Source organism: Syngnathus floridae, chromosome 1 (genome assembly GCF_059516105.1).
Source record: "Syngnathus floridae isolate MCC-2025c chromosome 1, RoL_Sflo_1.0, whole genome shotgun sequence".
Lineage (NCBI taxonomy): Eukaryota > Metazoa > Chordata > Actinopteri > Syngnathiformes > Syngnathidae > Syngnathus > Syngnathus floridae.
The window spans coordinates 16,099,240-16,115,063 of record NC_142413.1 but is presented as its reverse complement, the minus strand read 5'-3'; the positions used below and the strand labels follow the sequence as shown (position 1 = coordinate 16,115,063).

General features: G+C 40.4%; 1 protein-coding gene across 7 annotated transcripts in view; it reads left to right on the top strand.

The window, feature by feature from the left end:
* LOC148404303 (teneurin-3) overlaps positions 1–15,824 on the top strand; it is a 195,334-nt gene that overhangs the window by 77,290 nt on the left and 102,220 nt on the right. The window lies entirely within an intron of this gene.

Sequence of the window (15,824 nt, the reverse complement as noted above, 5' to 3'; positions counted from 1 at the left end):
GCATCGGCCGGATAAGCAGGAAGCCGTCGTAGTGTTATGCCGGTCTCGACCGATGTGCGCAGCCATCCCGGTCCCAGGGGAAAAAAAAAAAAAAAAAAAAAAAATCACATCCAAAGCGATACCGAGGTGCGGTAGAAGGCACCAGCATCGCCGAATGGACAAAAAGACAGAAAGAAAAAGGAGAAAAGAAGGAAATAAAGAGAAAAAGAGATAACACTGCTGGGAGGCTGCCACTCACGTCGGCGCCATACAAAAAAAAAAAAAAAAAAAAAAAAGAGGTTAGGGTTAGGCTTGCTCTTGCTGTGCTTAGGGTTAGGGTTTGTGTTAGGCTTAGGCTTGCTTTTGCTGTGCTTAGGGTTAGGGTTAGGCTTGCTCTTGCTGTGCTTAGGGTTAGGGTTAGGGTTTGTGTCAGGCTTAGGCTTGCTTTTGCTGTGCTTAGGGTTAGGGTTAGGCTTGCTCTTGCTGTGCTTAGGGTTAGGGTTAGGGTTTGTGTTAGGCTTGCTTTTGCTGTGCTTAGGGTTAGGGTTAGGCTTGCTCTTGCTGTGCTTAGGGTTAGGGTTAGGGTTAGGGTTTGTGTTAGGCTTAGGCTTGCTTTTGCTGTGCTTAGGGTTAGGGTTAGGCTTGCTCTTGCTGTGCTTAGGGTTAGGGTTAGGGTTTGTGTCAGGCTTAGGCTTGCTTTTGCTGTGCTTAGGGTTAGGGTTAGGCTTGCTCTTGCTGTGCTTAGGGTTAGGGTTAGGGTTTGTGTTAGGCTTAGGCTTGCTTTTGCTGTGCTTAGGGTTAGGCTTGCTCTTGCTGTGCTTAGGGTTAGGGTTAGGGTTTGTGTCAGGCTTAGGCTTGCTTTTGCTGTGCTTAGGGTTAGGGTTAGGCTTGCTCTTGCTGTGCTTAGGGTTAGGGTTAGGGTTTGTGTTGGGCTTGCTTTTGCTGTGCTTAGGGTTAGGGTTAGGCTTGCTCTTGCTGTGCTTAGGGTTAGGGTTAGGGTTTGTGTTAGGCTTAGGCTTGCTTTTGCTGTGCTTAGGGTTAGGGTTAGGGTTTGTGTTAGGCTTAGGCTTGCTTTTGCTGTGCTTAGGGTTAGGGCTAGGCTTGCTCTTGCTGTGCTTAGGGTTAGGGTTTGTGTTAGGCTTAGGGTTGCTTTTGCTGTGCTTAGGGTTAGGGTTAGGCTTGCTCTTGCTGTGCTTAGGGTTAGGGTTAGGGTTAGGGTTTGTGTTAGGCTTAGGCTTGCTTTTGCTGTGCTTAGGGTTAGGGTTAGGCTTGCTCTTGCTGTGCTTAGGGCTAGGGTTAGGGTTTGTGTCAGGCTTAGGCTTGCTTTTGCTGTGCTTAGGGTTAGGGTTAGGCTTGCTCTTGCTGTGCTTAGGGTTAGGGTTAGGGTTTGTGTTAGGCTTGCTTTTGCTGTGCTTAGGGTTAGGGTTAGGCTTGCCCTTGCTGTGCTTAGGGTTAGGGTTAGGGTTAGGGTTTGTGTTAGGCTTAGGCTTGCTTTTGCTGTGCTTAGGGTTAGGGTTAGGCTTGCTCTTGCTGTGCTTAGGGTTAGGGTTAGGGTTTGTGTCAGGCTTAGGCTTGCTTTTGCTGTGCTTAGGGTTAGGGTTAGGCTTGCTCTTGCTGTGCTTAGGGTTAGGGTTAGGGTTTGTGTTAGGCTTGCTTTTGCTGTGCTTAGGGTTAGGGTTAGGCTTGCTCTTGCTGTGCTTAGGGTTAGGGTTAGGGTTTGTGTTAGGCTTAGGCTTGCTTTTGCTGTGCTTAGGGTTAGGGTTAGGCTTGCTCTTGCTGTGCTTAGGGTTAGGGTTAGGGTTTGTGTTAGGCTTAGGCTTGCTTTTGCTGTGCTTAGGGTTAGGGCTAGGCTTGCTCTTGCTGTGCTTAGGGTTAGGGTTTGTGTTAGGCTTAGGGTTGCTTTTGCTGTGCTTAGGGTTAGGGTTAGGCTTGCTCTTGCTGTGCTTAGGGTTAGGGTTAGGGTTTGTGTTAGGCTTAGGCTTGCTTTTGCTGTGCTTAGGGTTAGGGTTGCTCTTGCTGTGGTTAGGGTTAGGGTTTGTGTTAGGCTTAGGCTTGCTTTTGCTGTGCTTAGGGTTAGGGTTAGGCTTGCCCTTGCTGTGCTTAGGGTTAGGGTTAGGGTTTGTGTTAGGCTTGCTTTTGCTGTGCTTAGGGTTAGGGTTAGGCTTGCTCTTGCTGTGCTTAGGGTTAGGGTTAGGGTTTGTGTTAGGCTTAGGCTTGCTTTTGCTGTGCTTAGGGTTAGGGTTAGGCTTGCTCTTGCTGTGCTTAGGGTTAGGGTTAGGGTTTGTGTTAGGCTTAGGCTTGCTTTTGCTGTGCTTAGGGTTAGGGCTAGGCTTGCTCTTGCTGTGCTTAGGGTTAGGGTTTGTGTTAGGCTTAGGGTTGCTTTTGCTGTGCTTAGGGTTAGGGTTAGGCTTGCTCTTGCTGTGCTTAGGGTTAGGGTTAGGGTTTGTGTTAGGCTTAGGCTTGCTTTTGCTGTGCTTAGGGTTAGGGTTGCTCTTGCTGTGGTTAGGGTTAGGGTTTGTGTTAGGCTTAGGCTTGCTTTTGCTGTGCTTAGGGTTAGGGTTAGGCTTGCCCTTGCTGTGCTTAGGGTTAGGGTTTGTGTTAGGCTTAGGCTTGCTTTTGCTGTGCTTAGGGTTAGGGTTAGGCTTGCTCTTGCTGTGCTTAGGGTTAGGGTTTGTGTTAGGCTTAGGCTTGCTTTTGCTGTGCTTAGGGTTAGGGCTAGGCTTGCTCTTGCTGTGCTTAGGGTTAGGGTTTGGGTTAGGGTTGATGATGAGGGATGAGCTGGATGAAGTGGCTGGGGAGAGGGAAGTCTGGGAGTCCCTCCTAAAGCTGCTGCCCCCGCGACCCGATCCCGGATAAGCGGAAGAAGATGGATGGATGGATATTAGGGTTAGGGTTAGGGTTATATTCAACAATACAAAATAAGATTTAGAAGAATAAAAAAAATAAAATTCCCATTAATTTCGTCCATTTTTAGGGAAAATTGCTGTATTGCGATATAAAGGTTGTTTTCTAAATTGTCATTAGTTTTGTGGAAACTTATGTTATTATATACATGTATCAAAAGTACTAGTGGTATCGGTACTCAGTATTGTATCATTAATTAGTCAAGAATTCTCGTACTGGTATTGGTCCCAAAAAAACGGTCTCTGACATCCCTTGTCGGTAGACTTCAGGTGCGTTCAATGCGTTCACTCATAAGGTAGGACATCTCAAAACGACATCCCAAAATCACAAAAACTCATTTAATGCGCCCAATAGCAATGACTATTACTCGGGCACATTGAAGGGAGTATGAGGAAATACTATATAATGTATTTGATGTATGATTTTGGTGATGAATTTAGCATGATATGGCTCCTTTAATTTTTACTCATATTATTTCTTGTCAGGGCAGCATATTTATAGGTTTAGAACCCCTAATTTAGTTGCCTGAATACCTTTTTGAATACCAGACTTAATATTAGCACTTCGGTGACACTCCAGCCATACTGACATGTCCTATATGTGTTGGATGAATCGTGCATTGAGGGATGAAAGGAAACCTATGTTTATGCTTATTAAAAACTCTGGTGAGCTCAGTGTTGCATTTTCAGCCTTTCCGTTAAGTCATGAGAGCAAACGGTGTAACGTGTCGAGCGCTAAGTGATGTTCGCTGTGGCGTGATGTTCATGGAGTGTACAAGTGCAGTCATGGAAGAGGCTAAATGGAGAGAGGCCAGCACCGTAAAACACTGCCGCTCGATCACGTAGAAGTCTACATCTGTACTGTGTGCTCAAATGCATTGCAACAGACACAGAAAACTCAAAATCACAGCTCACACATATCAACTTGTGGGCACCGGAGCATGAGAAAAATGCTTTTTTTACATTGTAAAAGTAATTTAATCAATTTTTAGTTAGGAGGAGGTTCAAAGAGCAACCCCGTCCTGAATATAATAGATGATGATTTACACAAGGAAATACAGGGCAAGTATCAATGATGATACTGATTACAATAAAAACCAATAACTTCACTAATAATTTATAGTTAATTGTTAGCAATACTGCAAGGTTTAGTACTAATGTGATGCCAAGTAAATACAGGACCAGTATACAAAAATCAATAGTTCTTCTAATATCAGTGCTTTTGTGTCTTTTCCCGCAACATTAGGTCTCAATACAACATCGTGATTCATTTGTTTGACTCAAAGATGTAGGCTGTTAAGAATTAGCTTCCCGCACGAGCCTCCAACTACTTAGCTGCTTGCTCCAGATAGTTATGCTTAGTACCTATGCAATCCGAGTCTACCACAACATTGTTGCCAATTTGGCAAGAGAAACGCTCCGCTGATGTTGTTTTACAAGGAGGGCAGAAGCTTATTCCTGGGACATAAGCAGAAGTGATGTAGGATTGACCTTGCCAATGTGGCACTGAGAGCACTTTTTTTAATTTCCTTTTTTTTTTAAATTTAGTAACTCTAAATATACAAATATAAGAGCCAAGGAAAACAAACATAGATGCAAAGAAATATATTACACACATGTGAAGAAGTAAAGCAGCAGGCACGCAGGCCACCAGAGGAATTTGTTACAAAATTGTAGGCCAACCACATCTGGTACTGACATCGGTATTGAATTTTTGTGAACAAAGAGTTGCTTTGACTCTTATAAGCCAACGATTGGAGTTGTTCACCTTTAAGTCTGGTATATAACTGCTGATGCATCATCAAATTGGTAAATCTAATCTTTGGTATAAATTCTTAATAAAGTGATGGCCACTATCAGATATTGATTCTGTTATGTATCCTGTTATCTATACTCGTTAGTTTGTGGTGAGTGATACTGCAACAATTCTAATCATTTGCAAAAAATGGGACCACGGCATATTAATAAATTGCTTTCAAGACTTTTCTAATTAGTTCTGTGTAATTCCTCAAGATTGCTAAAGTGGCATACACCGACTGACCATGCTAACAAATGGGAACTTTCCAATGTACTACATTAAGACTCCTTTGGATTATAATCAACTCCTTCAACTCCAGGAAGAAAGTGCCTGTGGTTCAACCAAAACTTTTTTGCGTCGTAAATATGCGACTTTTAACGGTGCTTTACAATTTATTGTTGTGTCTCTTTTGTAGCGTTTATGAGGGAGTGCGCTATCAAGTGACGGATGTGCGAGCGTCCGCAGACAATTGCTTCCCCTTTGCTTTGAACAAGCAACATAAAAATGCCCCGCGGGGTTTAATCTTTAAAAAAAAAGATAAATATCCATGAAAATGATTACACTGGGGGAATTTGATCACAGCGGGCGTTATTATTGCCGCCTCCACTTCACTGGCTCATACATGTACATTAGAAAGAGCTCGCCGGCGGGTCAGGAGTTCAGCCGTAAATCTTTTCTAATGCACCAAAACTGTAGAAGCGCAAGAACATCAGTGTCATGTGTTATTTGCCCCCCCCCCCCTCAAAAAAAAAAACATTATTTACTGTGGCCCATGATGGCACCAGGAGCCAAAAGATCATTTGGGCTAATGGGCTGCTGCAAATGCATTCATTACTACCGCTAAATGGCTTTGATGAGAATGCTGATGAAAGTTGATGAGGAAACTTTTTCTATTTTGTAATGATGATGCATCCCCATTGCTTTCCAGCGAGCCGGAAATGACAGATCAGCTTTCGCCACTTCATATGATACTACCTTAGTCCACACTTGTTAACGTCTCAGCAAAGAAATAATCTATTAAATGTGACGTGAGCTTGGTTTCATCAAAATTCTATTTAACTTCATAATGTTCATCTCACAAATATGAAAAGATTGATTCCTGATAATATTAGATTTTAAATGAAACGGGCAGCCAGTATCCTTTTTTCAAGTGCATTACTTATTGCAATAGGATTGTAATTTAGTTTCTGTTTACCCGTTAAATGCTCAAAATCTGTCCTAAAGTTGAACTTTTGGCTGCCAGGTATTTGGTGACTGTATCTAATTCATAGACATTATGCAGGACGGTATGTGCTGTATGGGAAAAGTCAGCAGCAATACTGTTGAACGTACAGTTATTAGTACATATTTGGCAACTGTACTTAAGTTATAAACGCTATATTGTATCAACAGAAGTGCAGCAATAATAGCTCACCTCAACACTTGAACCTACACTTGAACTATGGGACTTGTATCGTATTTTCCGGACTATAAGTCGCCCCAGCCATAAAATGCATAATAAAGAAGAAAAAAACACATATAAATCGCATTTTTGGGGAAACCTTATTTGACAAAATCCAACACTAAAAACTGACATGAATAGGCAACAACAGGCTAAACGATACGGCATGCTATCGTTGCATAAACACAAACAAGGAACTGAGAGCGTGCCTGACGTAACATATTAACAGTTATTCAAATAATTGTAACATAAATGACATGTATATCAAACCATCCGTGTCACTCCAAATCATTAAATACATCAAAATCTTCGTCCTTTGTGTCACTTATAAACAACGCCGCTGCTGACACCAGAAGTACATGTGGCGCTGACGTCGGACTCATCGTCAGTTGCAGTTCCAATTAATAAATATAAATATAACAATATAATATGAATATAATAAATAACAACTGTATCAAACCATCCGTAGCACTCCAAATCATTAAAATCGTCATCCTCTGTGTCACTTATAAACAACTCCGCTGACTCCGGAAGTTGGTGGAAGTCAGTGGATGTCAGACTCATCGTCAGTTCCAATTATTCCACAGGCCTAGAGCGCCCTCATGCAGTTTAAAGTGAAAATAACATGTGAAGTGATAAACTATACTCGTAAGGAATGCGTTAATGATCAAGTAATAATGTGTTAACAATTTCACATATTAGTCGCTCCTGCTTATAAGTCGCACCCCCGGCCAAACTGTGAAAAAAACTGTGACTTATAGTCCGGAAAATGGCCTAACTATCAGGCAACATGCATGCACTGACTGTAAACAAGTCATAAATGCCATTTGAACTTCGTGAAAAAGCAAGTTTGCATTTGGTATACATTGGTTTTAGCGAACGTGTGTTATTCTCTTAGCATATGGCATTGCATCAGTGGGCTGACTTCAGCAGCCTAGGGCAGATTGTCAGAATAAGACTTTGTTACCAATGCTTTCCAGCTTTCCTCATAGGTGTGTGTGTTACCCATGGAGAGCAAGTGCAGGAGAGAAAAAGTGTGCATAGGCTGGATGCCTCCACAACGGCCTTGACAACAACACCTCGCGAGTAAAAATCAATGTCTGCCGAGCAAACCTCACAGCCGCCGCACGCACGCAAATACGTGTTAAGGCACTATGTTCCGTGGGGACCCGAATGCAAGGTGGTCCGTTGTGCTGTAAACAAACATTAGCGTCTGACTTTGTTGATATTTTTTTCACATATATTGATTAACATGCTATACAAGACTAAATTAAGAGTGACTACGGTAACGACGAGTGTGATTAATGATGTGTCACTTGAGAGACGTCTGTTGCATGGCTCCTCCAAAATTTTCATTAAAATTCAGCACCTGAAGCCCGTTTTGGTTACCAACATACAACTTAATAACATTGTCTATTATAATTAGACCAACAAAAAGTCTCAAGAACTGAAAGGACAGAAGAAGTCTGCCATTTTAGTTCAAAGCAAGTATGTAAGGGTCAATTTTGCCATTTCTAAGGATTTGAGTTTTTTCATCAATGGTTGTAGCTGGGCCTGCCACTGGAAGCAAGCAACATTATTTTGCTCAAGGCGATTGGGTATCGTGCAAGCTCATGCGTGTTGTGTGTGTCTATGTGTGTGCGCCGTAGGCCGATTGAGCGTGCAGCGCAGCCTCCAAGGATTTAGCGGCGGGTCTTCTACAACAACGGTCGTGCTGTGAGGCTTCTGGTGTGTGTTTGTGTAACGCAACATGTGCTCACGCCACCATCTTCATTGTGCAGTACAAAAACACACCAAGCTCGGAGTGTTTAAGAGTAAAGCAACGATTGGCACTATTATTATTCTGTGCTGGCTCCGCTCTACTCTGCTGCCAAGTGGATTGCAACAGTGGGCTATCAATTCGTTGCTCTCGCCACCGGGAAAACACTTTGGAAAGCAGAAGGAGTTTGACGCTGCTTGCTGCGTGTTTTTCTTCTTCCAACTTTGAACACATTTTTTGGGGTTTGTTTGCGAGCTGTTCTCTGGCAAGGAAGAGCAAGTGCTAATGTTTGAAGTCAATCAGCAAAAAAAACATGGAGCTGACTGAGGGAATGGGAAGGGGTGTGATACAAAGGCACCAAAATGCATATTTGTTCATTGTCGTTCATCAGCTTGAATAACATGTTAATAATAAATGAGGCTAATGCATTCACTATACTGCAGTGCATTAAATACTTTATTTATCTGCTGTAATACACTTGGCAAGTGTGTTAAAATGTTTAATTGTCTTATTTTCCTGAATAATTTTGTATTGAATTACCTTATATTACATAGTTTAGTGACTATAATGGGTTCCAAAAACTTTTTACTTGCGGAAAATATAATAACTGAAAAATTCATGCATGGTGTAACACATTCAGTGACCTCATCATTAGGTACACCTGCAATATCTAATGGAATAAGGGACCGAACTACAACTGTGAAAGCAAACAAAAAAAGAGAAAGGAGGCAAAATTATCATTTAAATTGAATTTGAAACTACGAGATCCTTTTTTAGATCTGATCAATTAAGGCGACCAGTTTGATATACAATTCTGAAATAACAAGTTTGCTCAAATTATCTATAATCAAGTTCTCATTATATTTTGTGTAACTATTTGTTCTGTAAAAGCCATTTTTACAGCAGCAGCTGTATTGCATTGTATTATTAATATAATTATGAGTAAGGAATATGCAACACTTTTAAAACGAATTTTGGCCAGTGTTTGAATTTTCAAATGATCTCTTTCACTACATTCCTAGGAAGTCCCAATGCCCCATCGCCACCCATCAGCTATCTATTGTAATGCATATCAATGTTGATTTTTAGTTTAATATTCAATTGTGACTGTGTGAAACGCCTTTTTTAAATCTTAACAATTCTCATTTCAACAATTTTATATATATATGTGTGTGTGTATATATATATATATATATATATATATATATACACATACGCACACATACACATATGCACACACGCACACACACACACACACACACACACACACACACACACACACACACACAGATGTAGTTTTTTGTTTTGTTTATTTGGTTGTTTTATCAAAGTCGAAGTCTGCTTTATTGTCGATTTTTTCATATACCAAGACACACAAAGAGATCGAAATTACGTTCCCAGTATCCCACGGTGACATAGTACACAATATGCATACAAGTAAGCAACACAAAAAACCCAAGAAGGCACAAACAATGAATAAATAAGAGTGTTGAATAAATGATAAATAAACAAATAATAATAAATAATAATAATAAATATAAGAAGAGCAAAAATGGAGCAAGTGTGCATACAGCAGACAGTGGACTTGGATATGGTGCTTTAAAGTGTTAATTGCTTTATTTGATGTTTTTTCTATTTTTTATGTTTTGAATATGTTCAAGATAAAGATATAAAAGCATGTGACGTGATCAACTATACTTAAAATAACATGGGAAGTGGTCAGCTATACTTGTAAGTGATGTGTTAATGATCAAGTAAAAGTTTGTGAAAAAAAACATATACAAGTCGCTCCTGAGTATAAGTCGCCCCCCCACCCAAACTATGAAAAAAAAACGCGACTTATAGTCCGGAAATTACGGTATACAATTTAGGTCCAATCATTGCAATGAGAGAACATAATGTACTTTTTATTTCATTATTTTATCCCTGTGGGTGTAGACCTACCTTGTGTCTGTGAGTTTATGTCATTCAATATATAGTCATGCTGAACTGTTTTTTTGTTTTGGAGGTTAGATCTGATTAATGATATCACACTGCTGATATTGGCCCACCTGCCAATATCTGGTGATATCTCTTCTCTCAGAGTCTGAAGTGCTCAAACATGCTCATGAGCCCATTCAGAGCATTTAGTAGTTGTCAAACCTGAGCAATGTTTTTGGATCAGACTCCTCTGCCTCATCTACATCTCTTTTTCTTTTTTTATCATCTATTTGTCATTCTTTTTAGCACAGTTGAAGAATTAACGACCAGGTTATTGTTGTTGTAAGAACTCCAAATTGACCTGAAATTGCAGACAATTTATTTCTAGTCCATAACTTTCATTTCATGGTTGTTTGAGAAGGAGCATCGTGAACTAATTAAATCAACACCTATCAAAGTCAGTCGCCGGATCAAAAGAATGGTCATTTCTAATTGATTGCTGAGGTGTTGTCCTGTATTGGATCTCTTTACAAAGAACGAACAAGCAAACAAAAAAAGTGATTTAAAAAAAAATCGAATATAGATGAAGGATGTCTAGAACCAATACAGGAATGCACAGTAAAGACCCACTTTTCACTTATCACTTTTCATAGCAATTGAGCCAAATTGACCCTGCTTGGCCCCCACCCTCCCAAGAAATGCAATTGCTGATAATAATATTTAGATGCTCATTGTATTACAAACTGTACCCTTCATCCTCTGGCATTACTCTCACCAGAAAATGGCTCATAGATGGTTGAGTCTGGAAAAATGCACATGTACGTCTGTGCAGCAAAGGCTCTCCATACCTCCTGCTAACAACCCAGGCTAAAATGAGCTCTGCCATGGCAAATAAGATTTTCCACTTGAACATATTTCTTTTGCTACCAGTTCTTACTTTCCTATGAGCCAGGGCTTAGGTGGCATCTTGTGGTAACTTAGGGCATTCCATAAAGAGGTGGAGATTCACTGTCTAGGATGTATAAGGAAATCTTGGCTTCAGAGATTCAGTGCTGAAATAATGTGGAAGTGTAACATGTTACCTGTCTGGCCCAGACAAACAAAAGTTGGCCACACAGGATAAATATTAACCGTTTTGTCAGTGAGCTAATTGGTAGAAAAGCACGTTTGCGGCGGTGGCGGCGGCAAGCTGTCAGAAGGGGGACGCTAAGCTGTCATCATCTGTGAGATGATCTGCCATCTGCACTCGGGTAGAGGTTTTTGTATTCAGTACTTGTATTTACGTGGCGTGCATTTGCAATGAATGTCTGGATTTTCTAATGTCCTCTGATGAATGCCTGTTAAATAACTCGCAGGGTTATTTCTGTGGTGCAACCATTATGTAATTCTTGAAATATTGGTTACTTCACCCCCTACCAATCCCTCTGCTGAGAGGTGGTTTTAAAAGAAGCCTTACTATCTGATCAGACAGCAATGAAAAGGTTGTGAAGATATTCTGTCAGAAATTATGATGGAATTCACAACACCATTACTTTCTTTAAAAAAAATGCAGTCTCTTGAAATTGTCAGCTCGCTTTGAGTAAATGAACCACCTTCAAACTCACCCAGGGCAAGGTTGTTCTGATGAGCCCCAATTCCATTGAGTAGAACACACACACACACACACACACACACACACACACACACACACACACACACACACACACACACACACACACATTTTTCCATTGGTACCCTCTGGTGAGTAAAGTGTATTGCCATGTTACAATGGAACAATCCAAAAGTGATAGAGTTTGTGGAATTTAGAGTTAACCCATTTTCTGGATAACGTGACTGAAGCCCCCATCCCACTAATCAGCGAACAATTGCAAGTCTCTTCGAAGCCAGCAGATGTGGTATTCACATCAGGGTTCTCTCAAGGTCTTAAATGTTCACAAAACCTTTGCCAAACATTTCCCAAATGTTTTAGTGATTTTTCTTATCGCAAGGACATTTTGAATATGTACAAAATTCCCTTGCGACAAGTACAGATGAAAGTTTGGCAAAAATTTGGGCCCCATTAACAAACCCACTTGAGAACCTCTGCCTTTTCGAGAACACTTCCAATTTTTCGCCGTTTAGTAGGAAAGGGGCCAAATATATATTTACCTATTAACAGAGACCTCACGCCATATGACCTACTGAAAGACAGATTTTGCACTTTTGCCTTATCATATGTACTATATATGTTTTTTGTTATATTAGTATGATTTGCCTTTATTTCCACCTGAGTGAACAAAGCACTGAGATCGCTGCTTATTAGCCAAGGAAGTCTGTGTCATTTTATTGATTGAACAGACTGCAGATAAAGAACCTACCTTCCCCAAAAGAGTTTAATCCTGGAAGTCATCCATTATTCACCACATTTAAACCAAATTCTAAAAGGGCTTTTTATCATACGCTTTCAGGCATCCCGAGCGAGTTTTCTTTCAGAGATCATGTTGTGCGCATACAAAGATTAAATAGTAGCGGGAATGGTATGCACACACCATTTTGTGTTTGCCGAAGGCCAAGGCAGTCTTAGCAAATGGCCTTTCAGTTCCATTAGCGGCGGCATCAGTCTCTTAATGGAGAGCAAAATGGCACAGGACCTTTTGCGGTACTTACACAATGAACATAAAGTCTTTCATGACGTGCGTTCAGCCTAATGGCTGCAAAGCGACTTTTGCGACGGAACATTATACCGGGTGATATGCAAGGGCTCTCAATGCTTGAATTTATGCTCATTTAAAATGAATGTCACAAGAACCCAATAGGCCTTGCTGTCAAAAAGTGGCACCATTGTGGCAAAATGTGAATCACACAATGACAGGGGACCTGTCTGTCACTGTTCTGATGCTTCATTTATGGACCACTCTTGGGGAATCTTAGCCGGATATTTGCAGCGGCAGAGCAGCGGCTGAGTGATTAGAGATGGGCCAACTTTTGTGCTCAAGCGCCACATTTAATTTTTTTGAAAGAAAGAGATGCACCAGGTTATTTTTAGGTGATCAAACCGACCAACCGAACTCCCGTTCTCTACATTCTCCCTACGTTCGACCAACCAAATAACTGACCGGCTAGCTGTACATACAGACTAACTTTACTACCTCACCACCTATTGATGTATTGACTGACATTCTTGTATGCAGTGCCTCCCTTAAAATGGTGCTAAACCTTAACCCTGGCCTGAAATCATAATTTGACTGAGACAAACACATCCCTTAAGACATGTGCGCCCCTTCAAATTATTAAAAGTGGTATTATTACAGTGTCATTATTAGAAAGCAGCATTTTGCATTGGCATACAACTTTTTGATAAATTTTCTGCCTCGCAAATGTATCCCTTTTATAGCTCTAGTTAATGACTTTGCATCTGAATCATCAGTTTTGTCTTGCCAAATGTCTGTCATTTAAGTTATCCTCCTTTTTCGTTATTACAGTCAGCAGAGTCTTGTTTCTGGGCATATTTCCCTTGATATTTCAATACAATTCTCTCCTTCAACATAGCAGTTAGGCTCCAGGTGAAGTAAAGTAATTCCTTCATCTCTTTGTCCCTCTACTTTGCTGCATTACAATTGATGTAATCCACTCAAACAACAACCTTGGAACTCAACTTTTCAACTTAACTATACAGCCCTCTCCTAAACGTAATTCAAAAGCATATCCCAGGCTTGAAAGCCTAAATTGAAACCCCAACACATGTTTGAAACCCTTATCCAGAAGTACAGACCCACGTTTGGAACCCTAAACCAGGGACAAAACTCTAATATAAAACCCTAACCGGCTTGAAACTCTAATTTGAAACGGTAACCCATGACTTGAAACCCCAATTTGAACCCTTAACCATGAGACCATGATTTGCAACACTGACACTTGTTTCAATTCCCTAACAAGGCTTGATACCTTAATTTGAAGCCCTAACTAAGGCTTGAAAAAATTACAGTATTGGCTTGAGCCCCGAACCCTGGCTTGATACTGTATTTTGAAATGCCTTGTTGACTCTTGACTCTTGTTTGAAACTTGAACCCGAGCTTGAAATCCTAACTTGAACCCCTCACATCCAAATGGTTACTGAATCCTTGTTTCCAGACATATTTCCCTTGATATTTCAACCTAATTAATTAGCACTTAGGCTCCAGGTGAGCTAATTCCATCATCTATGCCTCCTCCTCCTCCTTTTTTTACTGTCCTGCTACCTAACATCGAGTTTCTGCTGGAGGACATGCTGATGGAAAATGCAATCCAGTTAAAAAAAAAAAAAGCTTTGCTGCAGGGCCAGAGTTGAAGCAACAGTTGACACTGATCCACATTTCTATTAGCCTGCTTAGCACTTTTCTAATAGGACTCTCCGTCTGGACCGGGAAGATGAGTGGGGCATCTCAAGTTCATTGTCATTGCCTTGTGTGTTTACCAGCGGTGGAAACAAGCACACTTGCACTCTGCTGTGTCATCTCAGATGTTCACAACCAACATTGGGCATTAGATAAGGCATCAAACACCGACCACCGATCATGTCTAAAGCTATATTGAATTGGTTTGAAACCCTAATTCATGACCTTAACTTGAAACCTTAATCTGATTTTATGAAAATGTTTTAAATTTGGAATCCTTGAATGGAACCCCCAACCTAGGCTTTAGACCACTTGATTAAATCTGTAATTTAAATCCATTACCTGGCATCTTGAAAAGCTAATCCTGGTTTTGAATGCAAATTTGAACCTTCACCAGTTTGAAAGCCCGACCCTTACTTGAACTCCCTCTTTGAAACATGAACCCTGGCTTCTTCAGCACAGAGTAAATATTACTATTCAACTCTTTAGATCTCTATTTTTACATTGAAACCTAAGAAATATGAAGTTTGGAATGTGAAGTTTTGTTACGTTGAATAAGTGTCTATATATATATATCTATCTGTATATCTATCTATCTATCTATCTATCTATCTATCTATCTATCTATCTATCTATCTATCTATCTATCTATCTATCTATCTATCTATCTATCTATCTATCTATCTATCTATCTATCTATCTATCTATCTATCTATCTATCTATATATATATATATATATATATATATATATATATATATATGTTTCTGCCTGTACGTCAAATTTGAAATGTTTTATTAAAGAAACAATCCCAACAAATATAGGACCGTAATGTCTGGAATCTCGTTCTGTCTCTTCTTTGTGTCAATTATACGGCACTATTTGGCTGGCAGACGGACATGCGGTCAACACACCACTCTTCACCCCAGTGACCATATGTCACATATCCCTGCGCCCAGCAAAGCGGTGCCGCACAACAGCGGTCCACAGCCTTTTTACGAGTGTATAAGTGTATACTCATCACAAACATCACGAAAAATCCATAGATACGCCACACCGAACGACAAGCCGCAGAATTCAAAGCTTGTGTAAAAAGTAGAGGCTTATAGTCCGGAAATTACGGTAGTTGAAGTTACATAGGCCAGGTCTGATTAGACTCCCATGGGAACACTGAAATGTCCACATAATGTCCACATAGTTGTACTGGAAGCAGTGCAGCCAAGAGAAACACTAAGAAATTAAAAGGTTGATGGGAAAAAATTGATACAACTTAATTGAACAAATATCAGAAATTTGTTGGCACTACTGCGTAAACCTGACCATATAAACCCTAAAATGTAATTATTAAAAATCAAACTTTTTTCAGTTTAATTAGAATAATAAAAATATCAATGATCAGTTCCTTTTAAATGGAGTGATTTTTTTATTTCCATTGGAAATGGAAAGAACAGTGATACACAGATTATTCCGGGTATGACTCGAACTCGGAAAGACGACCCTCTTCCCATTTGTGGCTCATTGGATGAAATCACATTTGTCAGCACCGTGTGGCTTTTTTTACCTGTTTAAACGGGCTGAGATGGATAGATTATCACCGCCCGCCATTGGAGGGGGGCCAATTCCACAGCTTTGTGTGAAATTGGAAAACCTGTTCTCACCGAGTGAGAGCTAAT